At 41.1% G+C, this 23,093-nt stretch overlaps 1 long non-coding RNA gene across 1 annotated transcript; it reads right to left on the reverse strand.

Moving 5' to 3' along the window:
* Positions 1-5,634: 5,634 nt before the first annotated feature.
* On the reverse strand, positions 5,635-7,545 carry LOC137471606 (uncharacterized). Its single transcript, XR_010997719.1, has 2 exons — positions 7,373-7,545; positions 5,635-6,274 (listed from the first exon to the last, which is right to left on the reverse strand). It is a non-coding gene; the product is annotated as an uncharacterized lncRNA (long non-coding RNA).
* Positions 7,546-23,093: the final 15,548 nt, after the last annotated feature.

The following is a 23,093-nucleotide window of genomic DNA, read 5'->3' on the forward strand; positions in this document are numbered from 1 at the left end:
GATCTTTATTTCTATTTATTGTGACCTATTTCAAGCAGATGCACCATTAAATCTTATTATTTTGGCATTGGTTAAGAATGTGTAATACCTGTTTTTCATTGATTCTGCTTCTTACCTGTGAATTTGTAGTCACTCTGAGCCATAGCTGAGATCTTTTTCTGTCTATTCTCCTATCTATAAAATGGGAACGAAGATTTGTGGGTGAAGAGTTCTAAGATCCAGATGTAAATTGAAAAACTACTTGCTGCACAGGAAAAAAAGAAATTTTAAAATTACTCAAATCATTGCTAAAATACTAGAGTCATTTCATTACGGGATCTTTGATCAAAATTTATGTGGACTCCTTTAATTATTTTTCTGGGTAAAACACCTCATTTTTTATATTGAACCCGGATGCATTTTCTTGTTCACTGTTGCTACCAGTAATCTGATTTATTGCTTTACATCTTCAGTACACACACACACAGAAATGTGACTTTAAAGCTGTGTGCAGGAATGGTTGGAATTCAAGATCAGCAATGTCAGACACGTCAGCAATCCTTACTGTATTGTGTCTTCAGAGTCTGTGCTCTTCTGTTCAGAGTGGATGTTTGTATGGTGCTAATCCTTGGAGACAGGCTAGAAACAGATTTGTGACATTAGGAAATTTAACCTTACTATATTGGTAGCATAACACTGGTTTGTTGGTATAAAATTTTAATTTTTTTCTTTTAAATTCAAGTGTTTGGGCTTTTTTAGGCTGAGCAGCCACTACAGTGTTAGATCTGTCCCAGTAAGGAGAGTATTGATTGCTGTCAAAGCTTGTAAGGAAAATAGTGCCTGGAATATCACAAGCACAGCAGATCATGTACAAAACAACTCACCTTACCCAAAACCTCTGCTCCTGAGTTTTACTTGTGCCCTTATTTTGCTGTGCTGGTTGGCAAAATGTGGTATTTATCACATTTTCAGCAGTGCCATGTGAACTGAGTCATGTAAGTATTACACTCTTCAATCTCAGAAAAATCAATGTCTTTGAGTCAGTCAATGTCATAGGAAGAACTTTACCTGGATCTGCATTTACTGCTGTTCTGAAGATGCAGAAACAGTCTGACTTTATTGCAAAGGGACTGCCTCCAGCATGCTTACACTCTGCCAGCCATACTTTTTGAGAAGCCATATTACAATGGGTGGTTCTAGAATGTTAGTACCTTTTATCCATTATTGTAAATACGAGTTATTTCCATGTTTGCCAGCAGAGACAAGTTGCACAGTAGTAAGAAATAACTTTTTGACCAGTAACACTGTGATCTTAAATTCTCAGTTAAGAAATACCTTTGCTTTTTGTCTGTATGCATTGCCTGGTTTAAATTAGTCTTGCACATCATAAGCTCAAACACATATACAAATTTATTCTCTATGCTGGAAGCAGAAATGTAGTTACAGTGTTTGTAAGTAGAGCCACCATGTCATTATTCCAGGCACCAATAAAACTGACTGCGGAACAGGTTCCAGGATTGGGCTGCTTGACCTAATCATTAAACACATTTTATTTTCATACTTTACTGCAAACTTTATAATAAACTTGAGCTTTTAAATCTGCTTGCACATGAAAAGCTTTTATTCAAGCTTTTATCATGTGCCTGGAAGGCTCCAGCTGTTTGTGTCTGCCTTCTCGAAACTGATTACTAGTGTCCTTGTTATTTTCTGTCCGGACAACAGCAGCTCTCTTCAGGTACACATTAAATACTAGCTGCTTGCTTTTTTTTTTTTTTTTTTTTTAATTTTTTAAATTTTTTTTTCATTAAATACTATTACGTGATGCCTGCTAAGCATTTGTGTGGCAGCACTGTGATGTCAACAGCTATTCCTGATTGGTAACCTTCGTTTTATAATCCATTAAATCTAGTCCCTTTAAGGCTTTATGACATTGGTAGACTAATATGTTATCCCTGATAAAGGAACTGTGAGGTTTGGGGAAAACTGAGTTCCCTAATCTGTGGCAATGACTCCGAAGGACCCTGAGTCACCATTTGCGTGTGGGCTATGCAGGCCCTGCTGATGGATGGTGCACTTGGGCAATGGCTGAATGGTTTTTCCAGGGAATTGTAGGCTCTGTGGTACCTTCCGTTCGTAGAAGTCTTTGTGACTCATTTAAGAGCCAGAAGAAAAGCTATTTCACCCTCATTTATTAGTCTTTGTAACTAATATTCCTCCTGCCACATGCCTGCTCAGCCACTTGCTCATGCCTCAACTCAACAGAGGGAGGAAATGGGATGAAAAACCTCCTGTGTCCAGATAAGCCTCTCCTGCTGTGTTTCCCACTCTTCTCCCCTAAATTCCTCGCTGCCAAGTGCCATTGTGCCCTTTTTTAGATGTGTTTAAGGAGAGCCTCCACAGGCCTGGGGCAGCTGCTGGAGCCAGGTGCTGCCCATGAGCTCCTGAGGTACCTCACAGGGGGCCATTTTGAGAGCCCTCACAAAGGCTGCTGGAGGGTGCACAAAAATCGCTGAGTTTAATGAAACCTGGAGCCAGAGAGGAGCACTGGGCTGTCAGCAAAGCCTAGTCCTGGGAAAGGTGCTGAGAAAATGGGATTTTTCCTTGTGCAGTGAGTGCTTCAGGAGGGACAGGCTCCCTGGAGATGAGCCAGCCAGAGAGCTGACCTCAAAAAAGACACGGACAAAGAAAAACCCGGCTCCTCTTTGACAAGGGTGGTATAAAGCTGATGGCTGTTATGCAGAACAGCTGTGACAGACTGCCCTGCTCCCCTCAGAGATAGATCCCACCTGTGGAGGAGCAAGGGTCGATGGTGTGCTCAAGGACTGGGGAGCTTCTGGGATTTGGGCACTTTCTGGGAAGGTGAGATTGCTTCCCAGTAGCTTTGAGGAGGGGAAAGGCCCAGCAACGCTTCATGAGGGATCTCCCATGGTACAACCACCTACCCGCACCCGTGAAGTCTCCTCAGGAGCGGTCTGAGAACATGAGCACGTATAGGAGAGAGACAGAGGATTGACCCATGGCTCCTCCATCATCATGTGAGCTGCAGTCCACGGGATGACTCCAAAAAGTGAGTTTTAATTTATTTACATTTACTTTGCACCAGCACTGTGCCTGCTAAGCAGGTAGTTTGTGTTACATGGCCGTCTGTCTATGCCAGCCTTTTTTTTCTTTTTTTCTGCTTTCCATTGCTCCATTTTTAAGCAAGCCAGGAAATATTTCTCCTGTAACTAATGAAGATAGGACAAATTCTTCATTTGGTTTTGCATACCTTAACCCTGGTATGCATGCTGTATGTGTTTCTTTGGGATTGCCAGCAGAGGTGAGGAAAAGAAAATTAGATTTTTTTGTTTTTACTTAAGTTCTTTTTGGGTATTTAAAATCATAATCTTAGGAAGCATGTCCTGAAACTGCCTGTCCCTGTATCACTGAAGTGTCATGTAGTTGTGATCAGCATGGCACTGACTTCCATGCTTTGTGTTTGACCCAGATATCTTAGCTGATTCAGGTTTTGAACTGTCCTGTCATTATGCTTTACTTGTAATTGTGAATTTGTCCATAAATTATTCTGGTTTGTTCCATAAACTGTTTGGTTTGGACAGTCAGATGTGTTAATGTTCTACAGCTGGGAACATTTCTAACTGAAAGTTGTTTTCAGCTGAAACAAGGTTATTTGGGTAATAGCTAAGACAGCTGAAGATGCCCTTGCTGTTTCTTACCTTTGAAATTAACTAATTAGAAGAATATAATACAAAATGCTAAGAAAGTGGAATACTTGAGCCCTATATTGAATAATCCAGTTTTCGCTTTTTTTTCTTTCCAAATAAAGAACTTATCCCCAAAGCAAAGCAGCAATTAGTTTAGACTTCTAATAACAAAAATTGCTGTGCAAAAACCTCCTTTGGGTACTGAAATATTATAGCATCAAATAAAATTTATAAAAGCAGTATGCACTTGATGTCTTTGTGAATGTAAAACCCCTTCAAGGAGTTCTTCATATGAGTGTTTTGCAGAAGAGCAGAATTCTGAGGGGAGTGTGAGTGCACATGTCCTGGTTTTAGGTGTTAAGATCTGTTGCATCTGTTTAATCAAAATAGCTGCTAAATGAAAAATCTTTCTAAAACTGCATGTGAAACAGCAGATGTCACTCCAGTTTTTAGTTGGGCCCAGAGAAGGATTTGCTTCACTGCAAGAATAACTCATGCATGGCCTTAGTGCTTAGGTTTAATATAGTGTGTTAAGGAATAGATGGAATACATCTCAGAATTTCTGAGATTAACTGATGATTGCTGGGGTAAATACCAGAGGAACACTGTGTTTCTGGATATTCTCCATTTGGAGTGGAACCAGAATGTGAGGAGCTGTGGGCAATGAGCAGCAGTACATGCCTTGTGCATGGTGTATGTTTAAGGCAGTGGGGTTCTCTCTTAACTGAGAAGAATGCGCAGGTGCATGGCTGAACTGATCTAAGCATTTTAAGATTGTATTATAATTAAGTTTATTTTAAGCAAACTACAGTCTGAAGGAGCAGTTTGTTTCAGTGTTCATACTTTGGTCATAACAATTGCTACATTTATACAAAATTCATGTAGGAGCCCAGAATGAAAGTTTCGAGTTTCTTGAAGTAGTGCTGATTGAAGCAGGCACGTCTTGGATGATTTTTGATGTACTATGTGTTGCAAAGTTTAGGCCAAAAATCTCATGGCAAAGTGGCAAAATAAGTTTCCTGAACACCAAAAGAAACATAAGAATCCACAGTCTTAAAAATGTGGTTTTGGTTGGGCTTGCAAATTGGATGGGGATCTAAAACCTCCCCTGCTAATGGCCCTAAGAACACTAGAGTAGAAAGCAAGATTATTTCTATATCATAGGTTACTTATAGTTGCTTAAAACTATGATCTGTGGGCAGAAGGTCATCTAGAACTACATCTGTCTGAACCTAGTGCCTGTAGAGAAGGGGGAAGATGGTTGTTTTTATGTCGGAGGAAGAAAAGAATGGTTTATGATATTAAAATGCATTTTAGGGGAAAAAGGAATAGTTGTACCTCTGCAAAAAACAGAGGTGAGTTTCCGTCTTGCTGACAGACATTTTGCTTGAAGCTTTGGATAGTGAAAAGTGTTGCAATAGTTATCTTTGTAACGGGTTAATTATAAAATGTCTCTTGAATGTGCATACCAGCCTTGCAAGGATGACTTGCAATATTGGGAAATAGGGATTTATTTGCTGTGATGCTTTGGTCATACCTAGCATTGCTGCAGGGTGGCAGGCAGGTGATATTAAAGGACTCAAAATAAAGTACTTATCTGTATTTACAGCTTCAGATAGAGAATATTTGCCAGCCTAAGTGACTGTGTGTAGTGACTGGCAAAGCCAGCAGTAATTGTAAGGTGCAAAATCAATTCCATAGCTGTAAAAAATACAGTTTTAAAAACAGCCATGAGACACAGAGGAGAGTGGATTTGGAGCCACAGGCCAAGAGATTATTTCTCTATAGGGTGGAAAGAAAACATTCAATTTTATCATAATTGTGTAGTAAGGCTCCCTGAATGGAGAATTAGATTGATGTTTTCAGGTAGTAAAAACACAGAGTTGTTTGGCAAGGACACTATGGTCTTAACTGTGTGTGTGGTAGAAAGAATACCTGGACAAAAAATCAGTTTATTGAATATATAAGCTTGAACTTTATTGGGTAAAGATGGGCAAACTCTGTCCCACATGCTTGTTACTTGTGATCATTAATGTTTAATCAAAAATTTATCCAAATTCCTAGCCAGATGTGCTCCCAATAGTTGTCACAGGAACAAAAGATTGGCCCTGTCCAGGGCTCTGGCTACCAGGGAAGTTCCAGCTGAACAAGATGTTTTTCTCTGTTAGGGCCAGGTCACTCAGGTAAGAACTTGTGCAATAATGAAACACCCAGGAGCAGAAACGCTGTGCTTCAGCCTCTTCCTGGCAAAATCCTCTGGAACACGATGGTAATGAATAGAGTTGACAAAATTACCTCAGCAGCAGGTTCTTGGTGTGATGAATTTGAAGGTCTGCGTGGTTCTGGGGATTGTCAGAGTGAGGCAGGCTGTGCTCTGCCTGCCCACCTCAAATGAAGAACCTGGAGATTCTGTATGGGAATTCTGTCTTGCAAAGAGCTCCAGCCAGATGGTGAGAGTGGGATCTGCTGCCTTCCCAGAGACTGCACAAGCACTGGTTTCTTTTGACCTTGAACAGTGTGCCAGGAGGTTGTTGTCATAGTGCTGAGTACTCAGCTTCGTTTGGAGGAGCTGGAGTTGATTAAATTATGTTCTTTTCAAAGAATAGTGTGATTATTTTTATTGTGATTGTCTGTGTTAAGCTTTTTTTTGCCGTCTTTTCTTGAAATAGTGGAATTACAGTGACTTGTAAGGTAAGAAAACATGAGAATCTGATTTTATTCCAATTTTTAAACATTGGAATATTCAAAATTTGGGCCAGATCCTAGGAATGTCTGTTTCTTTTTGGTTCTGGGATATGAAAAGGTGTCATTTCCCCACCACCATGTTGAAATTTTGGTTTGTTTCTTGATACCCGTTGAATACAGGAAGAACTAAGACACAGACCAGAAAGACCATTTTCTCTGCCCTCAAAAGATACCAGTGATGATGAGACACAAAGTAAGCACACTCTGAGCTGAGAATGATTGTCTTCATTCTCTACAGTGGCCTTTTAAGTGCTGAGTGAAGAACAGCAAGAACCCTCCTGGACAGCTCTTTTAGCTTCTAGCAATCAGCAATTTAGGGGCTTCTGGCTCAGGCTGCATCTGGATTGTCAGTTTTAATGGGCATTCCTAAGGCAGTTTATCAGTAATGACTGAGATTCTGTGAGATGATGTGAGTTTCTTTAGGTTTGTCTTTATTTGGAGGAACTTAACTCTGGCTCAGAAGAAAGAACAGGACAAAACAAATGTGCTGAATTAAGATTTCAGATCATGAAGGAGCATGTCTAGGGCTGAGCCTTTTTGTGTGAGTTTTAGGAGTAGTTCCTAAAAGCCATGATGAAATACTGACGTGGCAGGCTAAGATCCAGAAGTGTTTATATGGACTCTCTGTGAGCCCCTGGGTCACACTTCAGTGACAGAGTTTGTCTCTGTTTTGCTCAGAACAACATGAGATCATGGAGGTCACTTTTATCTGTGTTGGGAACAGAGCAGAGGCCTGAGCTAGAGAGCCAGAGAGATTTATTGCATGAAAGCAGGGAAAGAAAGGTATGCCTGTCCTGTTCTTGAGTTCTCTAGGTATCCATGTTTTGCCCACCCAGTCTCAATGCCATTTCTTCTAGAGCCCCCAGCATCAGATGGTAAGTCATAATACAAATTCTTTAAGAATAAAAAAGAGATTTACAGTTGAAGTTACCCAGGGCACTTACTTCATAGTGGATGCACTCCAGACTGGGGTTATTCTGCAAAAGCAAATATTTAAAGTGGTTTATGTTCCTGATGTCTAGATGGTCCCATTGCTCTGAGTGAACTAATGCAGTGAGTTGTTACAAGTATGAAAAACACAGATTTAAAAATACAACTGCCAAGCGCAGCGTAGGCTGGACAAATGACCTGTGATTGAGTAGTGACCTCTGTGGCAGGAGCAGCCTTGAATCATTCATAATGGGAGTGCCAGTAGTAAGAGACCACAAGCTGAACCTGAGCCTTTTGAGAGGGAGACATACATGTTTATTTCTGGGTTTTATTAAAAAAAAGGAAACAAAAAAATTCTTCAGTCAGAACTGTCTGTTTATAAAAGAAAAGGGGCCCAGTGAGGCTCACTTCGGTAATTGCTACAACAGAGCAAAGGTAGGGAGATGTGGCTTCCCAATGGGTTAGAAGAGGAAGCCTAATTTAGGATGCTGTAGGTCACACCTTAGGTGGGAAGAGGTGGTGTATGATCTTTTGTCTCTTGAGTCCTAAACTCACATCTTGCCTACAGAGGGCCTGACTTTTTCTACTTTACATCCACATCCTTATGAATTAAAGAGTATGTGTTCGTTTGATCTGGGCGTTTGGGATTTGGTAGCTTTATATCATAGTTCTCTTATACCTGTGTGTGAAGTTAATACTGAAGTCCATACTGCATTAAAGGTTGAAACCTTTGAGATGCCCTTGATATTGAGGATGAGAGATTCCATTCTTCTAGACTTAGCTTCTTTTGCAAATTGTTAGACTAGTCAAAATTGTTAGACTAGAGAGAAAATCTGTGCTTTTTTGCTGAATTTATGCCTGGAGAAACTATGCAAATCAAAGACAAGATTTGCTGCTCTGCTTTTCTTCTCTCTGCTATTTGTATCCTTTAACACTTCTGTCAGCTGCAGATGGGCAATAAGTGAAGGACAGAGAAAGTGGCAGGTGTTCAATCCTTCCAAACCCTATCTGGTTTTAGTAGAATAAATAAAATAGAATCTGAAGAATTTGGTTGCTATGATAAAGCTAAGTCATCAATTACTCTGCCTTACTGCAATGTTGTCATGGGACTGCAGGCAAACTGCTGTGGTAAGACAAGCACCTCAGTCCCAATCCTTCGGTTTAATTTGCACAAAGTGCTTGTAAAATTGGAATGTTGCTAAAGTTGGGTTGCAAATGTGTGTTTTACATTTCTCGTGGTATTGTGCATACCTGTTTCCAGAGCAGCTTAGGCTTTAGCAGTGTTTCTCCCTTAATCCCATTGCACCAGTGAAACACCTCAGTATTTCTTATATTGGTAATATTAAATGTACAGAACACAGCTGTTGAACTTGGGTTCTCAAAATATTTTAGTTCTGGATGGTGGGTGGGAATAGTGAGACTAAAGAGGTCAGCATGCCCAGTACTCTGGCCTGTCCCTGTGCTTTCATTGCTGAGCTCCAAACAGTTTAACCCACAGCCCTTTAATGCACTAAAACAATACTGAGCTGTAAACTGGGGGTTTCAGTAGCTAATTTGTCGATGTTTCAGTCCATTGTGTAGTGGGTGGAGGTCAGCTGTTCAACAGATGTCTTTGAGCCATTTTCCATGGCAGCAGTCAGCCTCTCCTCTGTCTTTCTAGTTGCCCTCTTAGGAATAAACAATTCTGTTCTCAGTGGGCTTTTTTGCTTTGCTAGTTTGTTTTGGCCAAGGACTGGTTTTGGAAAAGAAGAGCCAGAGCAGTATAAAGTCAGTTTTAAGCAAACCATAATGACACTGTAATATTTTGCACTAAAAGTCTGCCATTGGCTGTCTGTGTGGCACACAGTGCTCCAAGGAAGATCTAGCCTGGATAAACAAGGGTGGTAAAGCTGGAGAGCTTTTCTTACTGAAAGCTGTTTATTTGGAGCTTTATTTATAACTGTTTTCTTTAATAAATACCTCTATTTAGGAGGTACTGTTGTGCCATATGTTGCAACAAATCTCATCTCAAGCAAGTCCTGATGGATGAAAAACATTTTATGAAATGTCTAGTCTGTTGGGTTTTTTGCCCAAAAAGGTAAAAGTAATATATGAAGTCATGCACAGTGTATCCAGATGTTCTTCTGAGATCTACCCAAAAAGCATGGTTTTCTGATGGTTTTAAAAGCAGAGAAGATAGAAATCCACTGCATTGGTCTGTCCAGTATGAATGCAAATAGCTCTTTCCATAATGACAGTGTGGGATGAGTTCCATCTTTTTTTTCCTAAGGTCAGGTGAATCTACTGCTTTTGGATGGCAGGTGCTATTTCTTTCACTCAAAGTTTTGTATCAACAACAGGTTGGATGGGGCTCTGAGCAACCTGGTTTAGTGGAAGATGGCTCTACCCATAGTGGGGGAGATGGAATCAGATGGTCTTTGAGGTCCCTTCCAACCCAAACCATTCTGTGATTCTATGAGTGTTAAATATGCTTCTGTCATATGCAGTACAATAACTCAGCCTTGGAGCAGTGCCATATAACATGCAGCATCTGACTACTCCTGGCTCAAGCAAATCAGAAAATAGAATCAGGTTGGAGGGGCCTTAAAACTCACCTGCTTCCAAGCCCCCTGCTGTGGGCAGGCAGGGATGCTACCCACTAGATCAGGTTGCTCGAGAACCCTCTCCAACTTGGTCTTGAATGTTTTCAGGAATGGGGCATCCAAAACTTTTTTTAGGCAACATATTCCAGTGTCTCACCACCCTCACAGTAAAGAACTTTTTCCTAACATCTAATCTAAACCTATCCTCTGTCATTTGGAAGCTATACCTCCTTGTCCTATCACTCCATGTCCTTGTCAGAAGTCCATCTCCAGCTCTCTTGTAGTTGCCCTATAGGTAGTGAAATGCCACTATGAGGTCTGCTTGGAACCTTCTCCAGTCTGGACAGCAACCCTCCTCATGTAACCCATTGTTGCCACAGGCCCCCAGCTGGGTAGTAATTAGCATTGACTCCATGATTGCAGAAGGCTGATTAATTGCTTTTTTATATCATCTTATACTATACTTATTAAGAAACTCAGTAACCCTTACAGCCAGTCTGATACAGCTTTGACCTAATTGGTCAATCCATCCAAACACTATCCAGTGTCCAATTAAGAAATCACCCTTTGGTAAACAAATCTCCATGACACATTCCACACGTGCACAACAGCAGGTGCAACAAGTGGAGATAAGAATTGTTTCTCATTCTTTTCTCTGATCTTCTCACAGCCTTCCTTGGGAAAATGCTTGGGAAAGTCTGTGCCTGCTCTCTGTGGTCAGAGAGCTGCTGCCACAGCCCATCATTTTTTCTCTGTTTTAAAATGTGTGTTTCCATAAAAAAAGTCTGGGCTCGCTTCAATAGGTGCTTGTTACTGTGGTTCAACACTTTTATATTTGCATGCTGATCACAAAGGCAGTAGCTGGTCATGGACTCTAAGTCATCTCATGTTGAGTCATTCTGTCCTCCTGTATTTCACAGGTAAAGTGACTGTGACTTTACAGCCAAAGGGACACAGTCTCCAGAAGGCTCCAACCATTATCTTTGTAAAAGAAACAGCAGCATTCATATATCTGCACTCCTTACAGACTGGTTCAAAGCAAAAACCACCAGTCATCTCTGACAGTCATCCCATGGTAGGTTGTGGTTTTCTAACTGCTTCACACCCACTCACAGCTCCCTGGTGCTGTGACTCAGCTGCAGGAATGCTTCTGTGCCTGGCCTAGAGCTACACGTGTCACTGTGCTGTTGTCAATCCACAGCCAGGCAGTGCTCTTGCTTCTGAGAGATTTTGGTTCCTTGGTGTGACCTCTGAGCAGGGTGAGTCAGGGAAGCTCTGCACAGGCTCCTGCTAATCGTGAGCCTTCTGTGAAAGGGAAGGTGTTGGCTCGTTAGTCCTTGCTGAGCTTCCTGTGTGCTCCAGCCTCTCTGCTGCCTGACAGGCTGTCCCTAATGGTTTTTCTCAGTTCCCTTGTAGCTAGCAGAGCCAGAAACACGTAGTTTCCTCTGGAAAAAATAAGCACTCTGACTCTCCAATTTCTTTTATGTTTTCTCTGTGTGCACTTCTCCTCTACCAGTGGTGCTGGGGTGTCTTATCACTGTAGCTGATCCTGTGCCTGGGTGTCTTTGGTGTTTTCTGTATCAGTGTATTGTGTCAACAGAATTTCATGGGGAAAAAAAAAGAAAAGTGTCTTTATATTTTCCCTGGATAGTTTGTTCCACCAGCTTTGTTAGTTGAATATGGGAATCTTGAGAGCAGAATTTATGAAAGTCAGCTATTCAATATGCTCTCAGAATTCAATGCTATAGTCAATAACCTGCTTGCTTAAAGAAAAAATTCTGGGAAAAAGATATATTTTGTTGCTGAAGTGTTACTGCAATGAAAACATGGGAGTTTTGCACAAAAAAGAAAATAAAGTAAAACAAAATAGCAAAGTCCTTTTTGTTGCTGCTGTTTTAGTAGCACAGAGCAAATGAATATTTAACATGAAAGAAAATATAGTTAAGATTAAAGTAATCATTAACTAAACCAGCTTCACTGCAGGAACTTGATTGGATCCATTTGAGACAATTGCATTGTGATATCTGCCTCTTCAGACTGTGTGCCTGGTTAAAGCACTGTGTCTGTGAAGCACTACTCCATCACCCAAGGATATGAAGAAACTAGGATTACTGCAGGGGTTTTGAGGAAAAGATCTGGTGCTCTGTAATTTGAGTGTTTAGACACTTTGAGTGGGCTCATTAAATTAAAGGTTGCTTAATAAGAAAAAGCATTAAGTAGCTGTCTAAAATTACTATATAGCAGTTACAAGGATTTTTAAGGAATATATTCTATAGATGTATTTGAAGCTAATGGAAAGTTTTGCTATAATTCTGTTTAAAATTCAAGTAAGCAACTTGTGGAGAACAGAACTGTATGGAACTACAAGGAATATCAGATATTGCAGGACACAGAATTGCTTTTACCTTACACAGGACTCCTTAATGTGCTTGATTTCAGGTACTTGATCAAGAGAGTTCCAGGCTTAGCTAGCCAAAACAAGGATGGGTTTGTTTGCTGGATACCAAAAGTACCAAAGTAACCTCTGCTACAGTGTATGCTATTGACTTTTGTTGCATTATTCTATCCTAAAATAGTAAATATTTTAATACAGATATTTTGTAAACACAGGGGGAATTCTCTGTTCAGACTGCTGTGCACAAAGTCACAAAATTCCTTGGCTTGCATCCTCAAGAATACAAAAACTTATGGGCAATCACAGAATTAATTACCAGGATTTCTGGCCCAGTGATTTGTTGGAGAAATGGGTGTTGAGCATTCTTCAGTTTTTTATTTCTTACAACTGGTTGCTTCTGCTTTCTATCCAGATTAATCCAACCTTTTGAAGTAAAATTTTCAAAAAGACTCTCTGTCAGTGATCTTGTGAATTTAGACATATATTTAAATGCTACCATTTCTTCTCTTAAATAACTAAGTTGTTTTGTCTGTATTTTGGGACTTTAGTAGTTCCCATCTTGAACCCAAATCAGTGCCCTCCTTTTTTTCCCCTCTTTACATTGCTCTGACCTTGTGAAAGATATTTAGAAGTATAGAAAGCCTGACAACATTCTTAGAGCTCTCTGAAGGTCTGATTCCCTTCATCCCAGTAGTAGCTTGACTATTATTAGTTGTACTGATCTTTGTCCCTTGATGTTTTTAGGGAGCTGCTTCAAGTGATGTTTGGTCTCTCTGGATTCTCAGGTGCCTGTTGTACATTGTTGTTCCTAGGAAGGCCTCTGAACCATTATGGTGGCAAACACAGCAGAAAGGCCCTGGAAAAATCTGATTAAAAGGGCAATAATGTGCAGGCAGCTTTTGTTTTATACACAGCAACATCTGAGGCAGTAAAGGACCCTCTGGCTCTGATTGTAGAGTGTGAACCACCAGAAGGCTGCTGAACATTAGACTGCTCCAAGAGTTAGGACAAAAGATGAACACTGAGTCTCTGAGAGCTGTATCAGGAAACTGAAAAATCTGCGAATTTGGGTGAGATACTTCTCTATTATTTAAGAAAATTCCATTTTGGAATCAAACCACAATAAAAAATCATAGCTGCTGTACTCTGGTAAAATAACAAAAATAAAGCCTGATTTCTTAAATCGTAGAAACTAATAGTAAAGATTGAACTCAACCTTGAAGAAGTAACAAGTTAATTAATTTTGTTTCTTTCTTCTCAGTTAGGAGGAGTCACTCCTTTTCAATTGGACTGCTTTATTTTACCTGTGTTTCATCTTGTCCTGTCAGTCTTCACAACATCAGCCAAATGAGTTCTGGGAAGTCATCCACTGCAGTGACCGTCCTAATTTTTCTTTTATTTTGCTTTCATATATGTGCATGTATAAAAATGTACATAAATGTTTTTGTTTTTTTTTTTTTTTTTTTTTGTTTTGTTTTTTTTTTGTTTTTTTTTTTTGCTTGGAGCTCTAGTGAAGAGAAGCGGTGATCAGGAAATGTTAATCTTTAGTTGAGTAAAAATCATGTCTACAGCAGAGAATCTAAGTTGTTAATCTGCTCAAAAATGTGATGTTTTGACATATTTGGATCATAAATAAGGTCTTCCTTTACTTGTGTGCCTGTGCAACTAACAGAATTATAGTAAGGATATTGTATATGCAACACAGGGTAAATGCAGGCATCACACAGCAAGAAACCTGTCCCAAAGTCCTGGTTTTTAGATCATCTGTAACCTTAGTTGCTAAAATACACATATATTCATGCCTATTTCCTGATCTTGAGTGTCCTCTGGGTTATTAGAGTGTGCATAAAGAGCCACAAGCAGTTGCACCTTTTGATGGCAGTTTTATTGTGTATCTTTTTTGTGTATTCCTTATAAACCGTGGTGCAAGTTTCCATTCTTTTTGCCTAGAAAGTCTGGAGTTCTCATCTATTGCAGTGTTGAATAATCAGGTGTGATGATTTAACTTGGCAGATACACAGAATTTGAGATTTCTGTTTTGAAGCAGTAGAAGTAAGCATACCAATACCCCTGCAAAAAAATCCATGAGCTTAGCTTCTTCCTGCAGTTACAAACACATGGAGTCCCAGTTTTCATTTTAAAAATAAAAAAAAAACAAACAAGTGTACTGATTGCAGTGCAGAGAAGACAGAAAAAATTAATCTGACAGTTTCCAAGCAGAGAAAAAACTGTAACTATAAAAACAGTGGTTTGGTCCGCCTTATTATGAAGTGGGTGCACTGGAGGGGGTTAAAAGGTCTGGCATGACTACGATTGGTTTCAAAGCTGTGGGTTAGATTCACTTGTATGCTGGGGGACTCAAGTGGGGAAATAACAATGAGTTTTGTCCTAACAAGGAATAAGAAGCTCATCTTCTTTCCCCACTGACGTGTGAAGTAAGACCCAGCACTGCCATGTTTATTTGTGCTCCAGCTGCTTGGGGGTTTTCAATTATATTTTTTTTTCCCACTTCACACTTTCCAACCTCGCCATGTCCATCACAGCTTGAGGAACTGGACAAACTGCTTTCTTTCTCCCCGTGGGCAGTGAGTCCAGTTCTTCCTGGAACTGTGAGCCATAGGAAGCCCGAGGAACAGGCTGTTCTCCTCTGCTGTGGTGTTACATAAATAAAAACCAGGCTCCTGAGATCTCTGCCATCTCTGCAGTGAGGGGACCAGCTGACTGACATGCAGCCAAAGCAGGAACTGGATTGTGTATGAGGGCGGCCGAGGACCCTGCTGCTCTGGAGGGGATGGCACATGCCATTGTCACCCTGATGCTGTCAGATAAGATCTCTGGTTTTGTTAGGGCCTCAGCAATAACAGGCACGTAGTCTTTCACGTTTTCTTCCAGACATGAGGAGATTAAAAACAGAACGAGGAAGAAAAAGAGCCAGATCTCAGTAGCTATCCACTGTTAATCCTTGCTGCTTTTCCACATCATCTCTGTGGGAGTAAGCAAAACACAGGTACTCAAATCTGCACTGGGTTTTATGTCTCCTTTTTCTTTTGAGGGAGAAGTTGCTAGTTGTTGAAGGCAAAAATGGGTCATGTAGCTGCTGCATCTTAAAAATAAAATCTTTGGCAGACTTCCCTGCCTGCAACATAGTGCACTGAATTTCAATGAAAATCACCCAAATGTACAGAGCTCATAGGCAGCTCTGAATTCCGCAATAGAAAATGCTGCAGCGCACATTTCCAGGCAACTTCCGTGCCATTTGATTTGCTTGTTCATAAGTCTTTTCTCAATCAAAGTACTATTATTTTTTGCAGACAAATATCTAGGTTCTGAACTAAGCAGCATTCATAATACTATTTCCTCTTCCATGCTCAAACAGGAGATGCTGGTTTCTTTGAAAATATAAAATACATTTTTCTGAAAGCCGTCTCTTTTGAAAGGCAAAAACCAAATCCAAAACCTATGGTTTAGAAGGAGTAGAAAATCTTTATTGTCACAATTTATTGATACAGACAGCTATGAAGTCTTTGTCTTGCTCAGACTGTTGAACATTTTCCTTTGGATTTTTGTTTCTATTTATGCAGAGCTAGTGTCAAAATTGTCGAAGATGTGTGGTAGCAATATAGTATTATTGGATTATTGCTGTTATCCAGGAGGCTGTTAAGCAGCTGCTGTGTTGATGCTGGCATTCTTTTCCATGCTAGTTGGAAGTATTAGTTTATTAGTGCTACGTTACACTTCTAACATAGCACAGTGCGAAGTAATGGGTATAAACTCACTGCAAAGCTTGTATGATCATGTCTAAACCATCAGCTGGGCTGAGATGAAATCTCCAGAGCTTCTCTTGGATATCTCTATTAACAAGAAGTGCAAAGGAACAAAGAAAGTATTTGTTTAAATTATGTATTCTTCTGAACAGCCTCAGGTTTTTTGGCTGTTTTCCCTTCACAAACTGATCTTATCCAGAAGATTTGCAGTAGCAGTAAATTGAATAATCCCAAAGAATAGAATGTGTGCACATGGCTGGCAGTGGCATCTCTGTACCTCTTCTAGTGACTGAATACAAGTACTGAAAGGGCAGGTAGAAGTTGGATTCTGGTGTGATCAGTAAGTGAATTTCCTAGTGGAGGGTGAATATCATTTCCCAGTGAGGAATCTCTCCAGAAAGGCTAAAACTGTTTCAGGACATTCCCCTAAAGCCCTGCCCCTTGTGTCTGGCAAACACACAGCAAGTTCTCAGTTTCCCTGTCACTGGCTAGTGCACGAGCCTCACAGAAGGTGGGGATGGAGGTGGGTGTGTGTCTTCTTTCTTCTGACGGTCCGTTAACATATGTTCAGTTCTGTGTCTTAGCCTAAACCTAGGCAGGGGCAGACCTAAAGTATAAAGCTTTACAAGAACTGGTGGCTGTGCTTTGGCAGGATCATTTATGAGACTGCTCAGGAATTAAAGTCTTTGTAGTGGTCAGCAACTGGGGAGGTCCCTGTGACCAGGCCATCTACCCAAACTGGCAGTAGAAGGAAAGGGGTCTTCTCTGAATGCCCAAATCGCATGATTTTACCTGTCTGTACAGAGTATCCATCTGTGTTTGCCATTTTATCAAGTTTCTGCAGACAAATTATTATATTGTGTATTTTGACATCAATTAGCACTTGCTTGTGTGAAGTTTGCCTGTGGAAAGAAATGTCTGATATCTCTGGGCTGTGGGGGTTGTATTACCCAAAATTAGCATTTTCATGCATATTATCCAAAGGGGAAGTTGACCACATTTCAATCTAAATTAATCTCATTTATATTTGTTTTGAACATGTTAGATGTCCTATCTTTCCTTCTTTCCAGTGGTTAATTTTCCCATATTTATCCTTGCTGGCTTGTGACTGTCTCTGTGCTAGTTGTTTAATTGGCAGCTGGATTCATTTAAGTTGATAGAAAACTGAACTCTGAAGGGAAGCATGTTATCAAAATGCAGAGACTAATCCTATTAGGTGAAAGCATTTTTGTTTAAATGGAAAATGATTAGACTGTATCTTCAGTATCTCTTCAGGAGTGGCTGTAGCTGCTTGCTGATCCCGGAGACTCGTATGGTGTTTCCTGAGTTGTGTGACTGTGAATAGAGAGGCAGAGGAAAAACTGTTTCCCCTGATTATAAGTGGGGAACCTGGTCTTGATTCCCATGCTGGAATCACTGAATTGTGTTGTTTTTAAATATCACTGCAAAAGCAGTAGGACACAGTGCATGTTGGGAAATATATGAAATCCCCAGTTTTTTATCCTTCCCTAACTGAATCTACTCTGTTTTATTCCTGGCTGTGCCTGCAGCTGAAGTCATGTGGCCGTACATCTGCTTTATACTAACAGACCCATTTTACATAATTCATTATGTGCAACCACAATGCCTGCTGCTAATCCGGGCTAATCCAGCACTTTCCTGAAGAGCTGCAGTGTTTCTTCAGCCTTTCCAGCTCAACCCTGGACAGTTCTGAGTCTGCTGGACACAGCCCAGTGCTCACAGGAGGTCAGGCTGGGGAGTGCAGAGCCACCAGTGCCCATCCCTCCCCGGTGTCTGCTGGCAGCCCTGGGTATGCTCCTCGTCCCTCTGTCAGGGCAGGCTGCAGCAGCTCAAGGATATGAGGTGCCTGGGAGAGCCAGCACTGACAGCCAAGAGCTGATGTGCCAAGACAGGCAGAGCCCCTGGTCTGCATCGGTGACTTCTAAAACAAATCTTGATGAGCACGTGTCTGGGAGAGTGCAGGCTATGCTGCCTGCTGCGTCCTTGTGTCTCTGCACAGCCAAATCCAGGGCCTAACCAGTGCTCCTGCTTGTTTCCCTAATTGCAGCAATTTCTGCAAATTGGAAATGCATAGTTTAGGGGCAGGGGGTGAAAGGTGGGGGGGATTTTTGTTTCCTGTTTGGGGTTTCTTCATACCTGTGTTGTCAGGAGCTGCCTCGAGGCATCTGGACCAAGGGCGCTCTCCTGAGTGGCAGTGGACACCTGAACACGTGCTCCTGAAGCTGAGGGCTCAGCTGTACTCCCACAGTAACTCTTGAATTTCCAGCTGTGGCTTCAGAGACTCTTCTTTCACTGTTACAGACAGGTCTTAGCACCTCTTCCTTGAAAATTACAGACTTGAATGTGTTTTCTCTCCTAATTTACCCAAGTCCTTATTCCTGACTGAATTTTTCTTTTCTTCCTGTCCCTACTTTTCTGCTATAGACTATATGCTGGCCCTGCCTGACAAAAAAAAAACCAAAAAAAACAAAACAAAAAACAAACAAACAAAAACCAAAACAAAAAACCCAAAAAAAAAAAAACACCACCAACCAAACAACAACAACAAAAAAAAAAAAACCCAAACGTCTAGCTTTTCTGTTTTGGCAAGTACAGATATTTCAGATGTTTTAGGTCTGACTTTTGTCTTGAGACTGCTCTAATGGAGATGATGGTGCTGTGAGTGCACTGAGGCACTGGAACATTTTGCCCAGTGAGGCTGTGGATGCCCTGTCCCTGGAAGTATTGAAGGCTGCATGGGGCTCTCAGCACCTTGGAAGGTGTTCCTGCCCATGGTAGGGAAGTTGGAATGAGATGATTTTAAGGCCTCTTCCAACCCAAACCAACCTGTGATCTTACGTCTCCAGAGTCAAGAGAGCACAGCCTGGCTTAAAGCCATGCCATGGATAAGGATGTTCAGAAGCAATCCCTGCTGTCAGGAGCAGGTCCAGGTCAATTTAGGGCATTTTGGAATATGATTTGGCCCAGAGCCATATACGGATCTCCAGAAGGTGTTCCTTGTCCAGGCACCGAAGTCCCTTGGGGCAAAACTAGATGAAATATCCCTAAGCATTTTCTCAGTGTTGCTGTTAGTTACCCTTATATCCATCTGGTTGTGATGTGCTGCAGCATGTGGGGCTTAGCATCAGGAGTACATTGGCAGCCAGAGAGTCTGGGCTGTATTCAACCGCCTACTGCCGCTTAAAACCCACCGGTTTTACTGGGGCGCTTGAGATGGGGAGGATACTTTTTCCTCTTCTGAAGTATTTGTTCAAAGAACAGCAACAACAAACAAGCCAAGCCACAAGCTGTGGAATCATGACTTCATCTTCTCAGCTCTCTCCATGCTGTGCTGGGCAGAGGAGCAGCGAAGGCATTTGCAGATGCACAAATACACTTTTGGGACTTCTCCCTGCGGGAAACCATTGCTTCACAGAGGAATGATTTAAACAGCTGTAGTTTGTCATGACAGCGTATTTTCTTTACTCTGAGCTGCAAAACAACCTCTTTTGCTAAAGTTACTCTCAGCTGTGCAAATCCGATTCTGCAGTATATGCCTTTGCAGATGTTGGCTGTTTCTTGAAAGTGATGGAGATAGTTAAAAAATGGAGGGGTGCTGTGAAAAATAAAACTTTTTTTCCTGCCCAAAATTCCAAAATTTGAATTTTAAAAAAAATTAATTCACCAAGAAACTGAGATGGATAGAATTTACAGGGGCAGAAACCCCACAACAGTATTTGATCCAGAAATGCTGCTTTTTTTGTTGAATACAAGTTGCTGTCCAGGTCTTTTTGGCATGTACTGGATTTGGGACTTTGTTGGACTCGTGGTTTTGGAAGGAGTTTGGTTGATATTCCTGGGTTTTTGCTTGGTTGGTTGCTTGCTTGCTTTTATTCCTCATTCCTATTCCTTCACCACCACTGTATTCCCACACTCTGTTTCCCCCATTTTCTCCCTGAGGATAAGCTTTTTTTTATCCCACAGTACTTCCTATTACTTATGACTGCACCAACACAGTGTTAAATCCCCTGTCAACACTGAAATTCAACTCAGACAAAAGAACAAGAACCAGGGGTGGTACTTTTAAGTTTTGAAATTACTTGACTTTGTTTCAGGCTTGTCTAAATAAACTGTTTGGTTTGGGTTTTGTTTGTTTTAATAGAACAATGAAAATTCTTCATGGGGAAATACTTCTTTCAAGAAGAAAAATAGCTCAAAGGAATTGATTCCTTTAATGTAAAAATAGATTTAATGTGGCTGGTCATTCAAGTAAGTCAAAACAGACTTTATAGAAAGTACCACCCATGGCAGGGGGATATAAATATCTACAAGGATATCAAGGATATTCTGAAAGAGATGGGCCAAACTCAAAGACTATACCAAACTCAAGAGATTTGGAGTTTTTGTGTTGTCACTTCAGTATTCATCTCAGGTTGAAGTACTGCCAGCAACATCTCAGTGAAAAGATGGACAGGACTTGGGTTAGAGAGCTGTCCCTTCCTCACCTGGCCTTCTGCCTTTTATTTTTTATCTTTCCTCAATCATTACCATTCCCAAGTTTGTGTAACTCACTGGCAGCAAGTCCCTGTCCTTGCGTATTCCTCGACCACTTGCACGTTTCCATCATATTTAATTCTTGTAACCTGTGTGATGCACTGACCTTGTGTGCTTTGGGAATCATAACTTCATAAAAAGCTGATTGTATCACAGTGTTGTACAACACTCTTAAGTAGATTCTTAATCCTGGAGAGTTTTCCCAGGGCAGTGGCAGTTATTCAGAATTTTTGTTTGAAAAGATGCTGGTGTGGACCTTCACCTTCTTTGCTTTTCAGATTAATTTTGCTGTTACCTGGACACTGCATTGACTGAAGTCATGTGTTCTAGTTAGTGGATTAACTAATGCAATTTCTGCTTCAAAACTGGAATTTCAGTTTTAATATTGAAACTACCTAGTTTGCTGTGCTGGTTCAGTTTTGAATACTTGCCCAGCAGTCCCTGTGAGAAGACTCAGGAAGCAGAGAACAAATATTCTGCTTAGCCCTCTGTCGCAATTTCACAAAACCCATAAAATCTCTAGTATCGTCACCCTCATCTTACACTTTGTGTGCATTAAAAAGATTTTCTGTGTTTCAAAGTACTTGTGGAAATAAGTAATATTGCAATTGTGCACAATTGTTGTGCAATTGTGTTCAGGTGATTCCTACCTCTCATGGTATTGACAGCTTCAGGAGATTATTTTAGGCAAGACCTATAGAACTGAGCATTTCCAGGAAGTGCTGTACAGGGACCAGCAAGAGACAGAGTACACTTCAAGTATTTTAGAGTGGCTGAAATCCCACTCATCATTTCTCAGGTTTTCCTTAGTGTTTTATCAGACTGGAACTCCAAATGACTAACAACAAGCTTGCTTGTTTTGGACAGTTAAATAAGGGATGAAAATGAAAGCTGGTACACAGCAATGCTAAAGTGTTATGTATGTCACTCCTTCAATAATGAGCTCAATCCTCAGCAGTCATTCTCACTTCTAAAACTCTGCAGAAACACTGTGTGTGTGTGTGTGTGTGTGTGTGTGTGTTTGACCATAAATAGCAGGTGGATTTTGTTTGGCGTAGGATGACTTGTATCACTGCAAAGTCTCGAGGCAGCCATGAAAAAAGAGCTGTGTTCACTCAGGCTTCTGCCCTGTCAACACGTTCACCAGCCAGACTCAACTAAAATGAACCTTTGTTGTTAAGAGATGGCTGAAGGAAGATATTCCTGTGCCACTTCATTTTCTCCCTCTGATGCAGGGATATTGACTCGTGAGCAGACTTGCCCACACACAGTTCCTTTGGCCCAGCTGCACCTTTGCCCCTTGCCTGCTCAGGCTGAAGCTTGTGGGGCAGTGACGGGCTGTACGTGCCTGTACCAGGGGGTGCTGGCCCCAGGAGCAGCCTGGGGGCGCTGCTGTGACACAGGCACTGCTGTGCAGAGCATTTGACGGGCAGGGAGAACATCTGGCTGGCACCTCATGCGTAACAAGTCAGGCCCTTCCCTGCAATAAACTGCTACTGCTGAAGATAAATTAAGACTTTTTAGTTCTCCTGTTTCTCTTTAAACAGGAATATTTTAAATGGAGTTAGAAGCAAACATTTTTAATCAGTTACTGAGATACTTGGTAGAGTTTTCTCCCTCCCCCAGATTGCTTTTCTTGGTTTATTTTTTACTATTGAGCACAATCAGAAGTAATTAGAGAGTTATGTCATAATACAGTAATCAGGAATCTATAGGTTTCCAACTCAGCATCAACTGAGACCCTAATCTTACTCAAGTCTTTGCTCACTAAAGTAACTGTCCATGACCTTCTAGTGGGCAGTGTTCCTGTCTATGGCAGGGGATTGGAGCTAGATGATATTTAAGGCCCCTTCCAACTCAAAGCATTCTATGATTCTGTGTTTACAGATTGCTGCTATGCACTCCTTGCTGTTTGCTCCCTGTGCCTTCAAACAAGCTCACGGCAGAGCAGAAGGATGTCACAGGGCTGTGCCTTGGGTTCCCTCTGCATCCTCGCAGCCACAGCAGCCACTCTGCTTTGCACCATGGGTTTTACTGTGGCCATTTTCAGCTTGGATTTCTCCTCCTCTGCACCCTCCTCCGGCTCCAGCCTCTTCCTCTTCTTCAACTGTCTGTCTTACTTGCTTCTGGTGGGTCTTTGGGACTTTAAAACTTAATTATACATTAGTTGGAGGGAAAATAGACTTTCTTTTTAACCTCAAGGCCAAGAAAGTCAATGAATATGGGTTGACTTCTGAGGGTAAGGCTGTAGGGATTGCCTGAAAAAAGTAGCAGTTCATTAAATTTTATGTTCCTGATTAATTTCTCCTCATATTCTAATTTAATCCAAGAAACAGAAATGTGAGGTAGGCATTGAAAATATGGTTTAAGATAAAGGCTTAAGGCTAAATGTCAGAATTATAGCTTCTGTTGCTTCAAAATTAACTTATCAGCATGGATT

The sequence above is a fragment of the Anomalospiza imberbis genome, chromosome 3 (assembly GCF_031753505.1).
Source record: "Anomalospiza imberbis isolate Cuckoo-Finch-1a 21T00152 chromosome 3, ASM3175350v1, whole genome shotgun sequence".
In the NCBI taxonomy this organism is placed as follows: domain Eukaryota; kingdom Metazoa; phylum Chordata; class Aves; order Passeriformes; family Viduidae; genus Anomalospiza; species Anomalospiza imberbis.